General features: G+C 33.4%; 1 pseudogene; it reads right to left on the reverse strand.

Annotated features, from left to right (window-relative positions):
* Positions 1–6,413: 6,413 nt before the first annotated feature.
* On the reverse strand, positions 6,414–7,659 carry LOC137723495 (BURP domain protein USPL1-like; annotated as a pseudogene).
* Between the last annotated feature and the right edge of the window lie 805 nt (positions 7,660–8,464).

The raw sequence follows: 8,464 nt of genomic DNA on the forward strand, positions 1-8,464 counted from the left end.
CGAGGCCGACAGGTTACTTATCCAAGTCTCGGCCGAGAAGGGTTTACGACATTCGGCGTATCAGACGCCGAGTGTTTTTATGATTGAATATTCCTAAGTGAGCTTTAGAGTTCGGCATTCCGACAGCTGAACCACGTTCACCATCAAGACATACATCACCTTTGAATATTTGTGTCCGTATAGTCTGGTGTCGATTCGACGTGCCTATACTCTTACGAATATAATCACGGTGACTGAATTGGGCGCCGACGATTTGTGAGCTTCGTAGAACTAGCAGCCTCGTCTTCAGGCTCTGGAACCCAAAGGCCGAGAGTGTTCCTTCCTCGGTCGCAATCGCAAGATTAAGAAGTCAGCAACGCGCTCAACGCGACAACAACAAATTCTACTCCTCGGCCGAGCTCAGCCGACGAGTTGGCACGCCCCGCATTCAACCGAAGGACTTAGTTAGCCTATTTGTTGTTCTGCTTGCGCGCCGCATATGCTTTGTAATTTTTAGGGTCAACACCTCTAGGTTGGTGGCTAAATATGCAGATTCATGGAGGAGAAGAAAGGGATAGAGCAGAAAAACCCAGAAAATGTGAGAAAGAGTGTAAAAACCAAGGTAGACATTAATGCCTTGTCAACTGTGATAGGGATAAAATAGGAAAACACAAATATTTCTAGTGTTATGTCTTTTTGGTCTTCTCCAGCCACAGCCAGCATGTCTCTTGGTCTTTTTGGTACTTTTCTGAGTGTGTGTTTTCTCCAATGCACGTGTCACACACACAACCCATCTCTGTCCATAACATGTAGGGAGAAAGAAGAGAGAAAGGGAGGAAGATTTCGGTACATCTCGCCCAATACAACACAACACTCCACCGTAATCGGCCGCGTCACATTGCCCTCCAAACCCTTAACAAAAATTTTAGAGCCTGAATAGTCGCTTATGCATGGAAAAAGCAAATGAAATTTTAAATTTCAATCACAGTTAGGATTTGAATAGGATAATGGCTCGATTGGGTTCCGTCCGAGCCAAGTTTGGAAAAAATATTTACTGTTGGTTGGGCTTTTAATTCAGTCAGTAAGTTGTCATGTTTGTAGGGCTTAATATATGAATAGTTGTGCCCTTATAATTAAATTTTAAGCTCTTTTGGTTAAATAATAATTTATGATGGTTTTAGTTAAATTAAAGTTAGCTCAAACCCTTTCCATTAAAGTTCTTAAAAAAAATCATAACTTATTAGTGTAAATAATATTATTGTATTAAAGTAAAAAGAAAAAAAGTTTGGCGTGTTGGGCATTGAAACAAAATATATTGGTCTTTTGAGAAATGTTATTAGTTTTATATAACGAAATTTTAACGAAAAACTCACGGTGTTGTTTACTTTAACGAAAAATCATATTTTTACATTCAAAAGTCAATTCTAGTACTATTCACTTTACTTTTTATTTTGTTCTTATCATTAAAACTCAAAGTTTTCAAGTTATTTTCATTAGTTTTCTTTTTTATATAAAATATATAACTTATTATTAGTGTAAATAATATTATTGTATTAAAGTAAAAAGAAAAAAAAAAGTTTGGCGTGTTGGGCTTTGAAACAAATTATGTCTTTTGAGAAATATTATTAATTTTAATATAAAATATATTATTTTACTTAAAGCTTGTATCATTAGCACTGAGGGGTGGAAAGGTATGCCTCTTTCATTTGTAGATGGTGAGTGTGATACCCCGCTTTATTTGACTCTAATGATCGCTCCACTCTGTGCGTGTTGTGACTTGCCTTACTAGAGTCCTAACTTCTAACCAAATTTTTAAAATTTTTCATGTGTTTAGTTAACATGAAAGAATGACTTGTGCAAAATGACTACAAGCTTGAACTTAATTTCTTCCACACCCAATGCTACATTCAAAAGTTGAATTCTAAGTGTTGATTTTATTACTTTGCTTACTATCATTTTAACAACTTTTGTTTATCCTTAACATTTCTTTGTTAGCCAATACCTTAACCCCATTACAACCCTTAGACTTCTATCTTGATTGTTATGTGTTTCAATAGGTGGAGTTTGAAATTGGTATGAGCATGTGAAATCTCTGGTTCTTACTTCTAAGTAGTGGCATTCCGTTCATGAGATCATATACATGTTGTATTAATAATTCCAAAAAGTGTCTTCTTTGTTACAACATATGTGAGTGCTAGTCTATATGTTTACATCAATCTTCTCACATATACTTAATATAGGGACTGTATTAAGAAAATCTATGTGAAAATAGAGAGTATATCCAGTGAGGAATTGAGTGGAATCTCTAAGGCATGTTACTACATTCAAAATGTTGTTTTAATTGATTAAATGCGAGCTAGTGAGTGGTTACTGCAGTTAAGTATAAACTCGAGGGTAAGGATGGCTAAAATCTATGTGAGTAGTGATTTTTAACATGTCATGTTTCATTGGAAATCCTTGAGGCAATTGTTTGAAGGTTTAGGTTTTATTTTGTTTTCTTTGTTTTGCTCGGGGACTAGCAAAAGCTAAGTGCGGGGGAATTTGATAGGAGCATATTTATGTGACTTTGTTAGCTTGTTTCTTTGCATTTAGTAAGTTACTTTCTATTTATTAGAGTGTTTTAAGCCATTTCGTGTGTTTGTAGGTCCAAATGGTAAAGTTGGCAAGAAAGGGCATTTTGGAGCAATTTGGGGTAGTTTTGGCTTGGAATGGATAGTTTTCGTATGAAGCACAAGGAATAGACGTTTTTGGTGCTTAAAAGGTGCTAGGAATGTGCAAGGAATTAGAAGAATTAATTAAGGCTTGGAATCAGCTAAAAACAAGGAGACTTTATCCAATCATATCTTATCCAAACCTTATCCAAACTAATCTTATCTTATCTTATCATAATCCTATATTACCTATCTCCAACTGCAAGGGGATAAGATAAGATTAGGATTAGGATAAGATAAGATAAGTTTGGATAAGATAGGATTGGATAAGGTCTCCTTGTATTCAGCTCATTCCACGCCTTAATTAATTCTTCTTGATTCCTTGCACATTCCTAGCACCTTTTAAGCACCAAAGACGTGGACGTGCATTCCTCTTGCTCCATGTGCACGCTATCCATTCCAGGCCAAAACTGCCCCAAATTGCTCCAAAATGCCCTTTCTTGCCAACTTTGCGATTTGGACCTACAAACACACGAAAATAACTTAAAACACTCTAATAAATAGAAACTAACTTACTAAATGCAAAGACACAAGCTAACAAAGTTGCATAAATATGCTACTATCACCTAATTTTCATTGCCAAGTGCCAACATTAGTGGAAGAGAAATTAAGTTCCAACCATATTTAATTAAGGAAGAAAATAGGCCTCATAGGCAATCTTGGCCTTGGGCCTTGGCCCTTCCCCTTGTACTGGGACGGCATTTGTACTTGCGATATAATCTGCCTACTAAGATAATTGCTCATTGTTCTAAAATATTCCTTTCGTCCTTACTTGGTTCCCACTATTTTTTATTACAATGAACAGTTCGAGAGTAATGAATATAAAGTTCTGTTATATTCTGATAAACCTTCCATTATCCCATTAATTTGCAAAAGAAAGGCAAATGGAGCCCAAATGACAAAGTTTTATCTCGTGACAATTTTCAGTAGGGGTGTTGTGTGGTTGGTGTGTAGAGCAAAACCAATAAACTGTTGTCACGTTAACACAAGTAAGGTCGGATTAACCAAACAAAAAGGGAAGTTTATGCATATTTCTGATTTAGAGGCCAAAAAAGGGGGCAACTTTCCCAGGTATTCCTACTAGTCGTCAACTTTTTTATAGCATACAACAGTAGGAGTGAGCATTAATCCGACCGAACCGGCCAAACTAGCCGACCCAAACTGTAGTGGCCAATTTAGTTTGGTTTGACCAAAGAAAAGTTCAAATGGTCTAAAAATAGAACCAAAGGATAATGAATTGGTTCGGTTGCAAATTTGTCTAAAAATAGAACCAAAGGATAATGAATTGGTTTGGTTGCAATTTTGAGTTTCTGAAAATTGACTGAAGCTTAACCGGACCGACTACTTACATATTAGAACTTAAATGAACTTAGATTACAAGTGTAGTCTTTTTGTTAGTTAATAACTACGTATGAATGTTGAATTTGAAGGTTGATTGAACATTAGAGATCATTGAATTGTAACTGTATTTGTTATTAAACTATGAAGGTTGATGTTATATTGAATTTTAGAATGGTTTGTTGCACTAGAAGAAAAATATATAGCAATTTACTGAGTTTTTGTTAATGTGATTGAGCCAAAAAGTTAAAAAAAATGAAAAAGATAAAATTATTGGGTTTAGGCCCAAACCAACAAAATCAAACCAAACGAAATAATTCAACAGTAGTTTGGTTCAGTTCGTTTTCCTTAGGAACCCTTGTCAAGACCATATCGAATCAATCAACCATTATATTGTAATTGGTTTGGTTATGGTTTAGAGGTGAAACCAATAAATCTGAACTGTGTCCACCCCTATATGAGGGCATTTGAGTCGTTTTGTAACCCTACTTATGAAAAGAAAATGCTTGTGACAAATTCACCAAATGAAAAGAAGGGAAAAAAAAAAAAAACTAATTTTATGAAGGTTATTAGTTAATAGAGGTGTGGTTAAAAAATATTATTTTTAGACTTATTTATCCTTAATGAATTGCATTTTCTAAATAGGATTCTTGGGCATAAACTCTAAAAACTGAAGTATTGTCCTAAACAACTTTAGAGAAATTGTTTAGTTCATTTTAAACTTTTATTTGTGATATTGCATGTTTTTGTACTCATTGACAATTATTACTATGAGAAGGCGTGTTTCCTTAAGAGCAACTCCATCGTTGCCCTATCCTTTTGGGGATAGGCTTTGCAATTCCCTTTCCGCGCTTAGCAATTCACTCCAGCCCACTCCAATGGGTTGGGCTCTAGGCAAGCTTGAGCTGTCCACCAGGTAGAAATCCACGGGCCTAGTCTCCAAGGGCAATGATGCAAGACTGAAGTCATGGTGATGTCAACCACTAATTTTCTTTTATAAATAATAATAAAAAATACAAAGAATCATAAAAAAATTAATTAAAAATGCAAAGATTGTTTTATAATAAAAAATAGTTAAAAATACAAAAAATGATAAAGATCATAAAAACTTAATTAAAACAGAAAAATAAATAAAAATAAAAAATTATGATTTTTTTTTCTTCTATAAGTACCTAACCATGTTATTCCACCTTACACCACATTTCAATATTTTCAAATACTTTCAACCAATTTTATATTATTATCCGAAATTATTTATTATTATTTTATGATATAAAAATACTAATATTTTAATACGAATTGCCTAAGCTATTCAGTTTAGATGTGGAGATGCACTTGGGCAGTTACTAGGTGGAAATCCACGAGCCCCCAGGGGCAATGATGCAAGGTTGATGTCATGGTGAGGTTAGCCACTAATAAAAAATTATAAATTATTAATAAAAATAAAATAAGATAATTAATTAAAAATACAAAGAATTATAAAAATTAATTAAAAAGACAAAAAATGTGTATAATAAAAATTATTAAAGATACAAAAAATTATTAAAAAAATTGTGAAAATTAATTAAATACACAAGATTATAAAGAACTGTAATTTTTTCTATAAATACCTAACCATGTTCTTCCAGCTTACGCCACATTTCAATATTTTCAAATACTTTCAACAAATTTTTTATTATTATTTGAAATTAAAATTAAAATTATTTTTTTATTTTACAAAATAAAAAGTACTAATATTTTAATATGAATTGCCTAGGCTATTTAGTTTTTGGGTGGAGATGTGCTTTAGCAGTTATTGTTCACTACAGACAGTTATTGTTCATTTAACGGGATTGAGTTGCCTGTAGCCTAGGGGGCCTAACAACATTGGAACTGCTCTAAGATGGGACTAAGAAAAATTATAACTTACTATAATATGGAGTTTATTCTGATACATAATTGGTCCTAAGTTGGGACAAAATTTTTTTATGACATTTTGAAGAGGTTTTTTCTTTATAGAGATTTTATTGTACAAAACTTTTTTTCACCACTCCTTGTTCAACAACAGATGAAAATCGAACCTTCAATCTCTTCTAATTTTTTGCTACAGAATATTTCTAGACTAGCAATTACATATCCGGCTTGTGGGCTTTAATGACCCAAACGAGCATCACTGTCAACATGTCCTTAACTACATATTACACATATAAAAAATATAAGCTGTCTTGGTTCGCATTTAGAGTGCTTTCAAAAGTTCAACCAAGAAAAGCTTATGCATGCTAATTAAAAGTTAAAAAGCTATCCTCTATTTATGTTAATTAGAGTGGTTTTCTCTGTTCTGAACAAACATCCAATAAAATAGATAAATATATAGTTAAATCTGAAGATATTATCTGCAACATAGCATTAACAATATTGTATATATTTACTCGCAAATTGTATAAACAAACATAGCCAATGTCACCAATGATCCTTTTACATTATCTAGAGCTTATATACCACTGACTACTCCATTAGAATTGTCATGTAAAACCGAAAAAGAAAACACACATACACAATCACTATTACAAAGTAATTAAAGCATTGATACAAATTAAGCTAAAGCAACTCACTAACTAGGCAAATATAAAATATTGTTTGGTTTCAAGTACCAATCTATAGTACCTAATAGATTTTCGATATGATAAAGTTTTCAGACATTTAGTCAATATTTGGTAACATCAAAATATAATGCAGATTGGTACTCGATACCAGTCAAATCACTCTAAGCATAAAACTGTGTTTCCATGCATATGCATTTACAAATTGACAGCAAAATTTCTACTATTGAGCTGGCAATGGCACCCAAACTAGATTATCAGAAGGAAAGAAATGGCAGACCGGGGAGCTTCCAGGTTGAGTACCAAGCACACTGAACGCCACATGATCAGGATCCCACTGAGAAGTATCAAAGTGACAAACGGCAGCAGCTTCAACTTTCTCTCCATTCTCCCCAGCAAGCAAAACCTGATACAACCTGTTCTCACTCTCCTGGCTATGGCAGTAGAAAACTGCATAAGGGTAAGGCATGGTGCGGCAAGCAATCATTTTAGGAGCCCAGATCTCTTTGGGAGCTTCCGAAAACGTGTAATTTTGCAAAAGGGTAGTTGAGTTCTTGAGCTGAATAGTGGTTAAGACTTTGAATCGGGTATTTTGTCCAAAGAGGGCAGCTACAAAATCAAGCATGGATTCTAATGAGGTAGCACAAAATTTGGCCTCTCCTTTGATGGGTTGAAGGTCACATTGGGTTAGTGTGTATTCCACGGCTTTGGCTTGGGTAGAGTCTTGGGGGAAAGAGAAGAGTTGAAGAAGGTATGGGAGGTTTGAGATTGAGGAAGCAATGGAATCAGCTTCTTCTCTGGCCAAAAGTCTTGGAGATGTGGAAGAGTTATTTTTTGAGAAGTATATGGGCATTTTTTTTTTCCTCGTTTGAGATCTTTTGGGGTGAAGAAAACATTTAGGGCAGGGTCCATGTGATACATGTGAGATGATGAACGACCATCATCACCGCCTTGATCTAAATCAATGGAGTCTTCTTTTTTTATGTCTTTCCCATTTCCAAGAGTAATAATCTTCCTGCCACTGCTTCCTTGTGCATTATGGAGATTATATTCAAACTTAAATCATTCAGAATACACACACACACACACACACACACACACACCAACTCCTAACAAAAATTACAAAAACTAACCAAAAAATAGAAAATAAAAAGAACACAAATATAACAAAATATTTATGTTAGAAAAGAGAATTTCTTTACATCTGTGTCGATGAATATAAGAAAATTCAAGAAACTTTGATGAATTGGTGAAAATTAATGCCTAAGTGCACAATAGGTACTTAAATTGATTCTCAGAAAAATGAACACAAAAAACCTTACCAATAAAACAAGTAGTGCGTATGAGACGAGGCTCCAAGAAACAAATGAAAGACGCATTTCTACTTCAATTGTCTTGATATTTTTTTTCTTTCTTTATGATATATCTGCATTGCAAGTAAGGGAGCAATACTTGTATGAAGGACTTAGATTAATGCAAGTGGAAATCTTTAAATCATCTTATTAAATTAGTATATATAATGCATTACGTATGCAAATTTTTTCCATTTGGTACAAATGAGAAAATGCGTTTTTTTTTTATTTTTTTTTTTCATGTCACTTTTTATTATTGTACTTCATTCATTATTTCTAGCACTATTATCTTAATAATATTTATCTTCACTTGAAACTAGAAAGTCTCATGTTTGATTAATATGAATGGTAACTTTGATACTTAATTATGACCGATTCATTAGTCTACATTCCTTTAATATAATATTATTGTATGTAAAAAGAAAATTATAAGTTTTTTATTTATTTTTTTTAATTTGAAACAAATGGAGAGGTAAAATATTGCTTATATCCTTGTATAAATTAG

Source organism: Pyrus communis, chromosome 5 (genome assembly GCF_041283825.1).
Source record: "Pyrus communis isolate YQ-2024b chromosome 5, ASM4128382v1, whole genome shotgun sequence".
NCBI lineage: Eukaryota > Viridiplantae > Streptophyta > Magnoliopsida > Rosales > Rosaceae > Pyrus > Pyrus communis.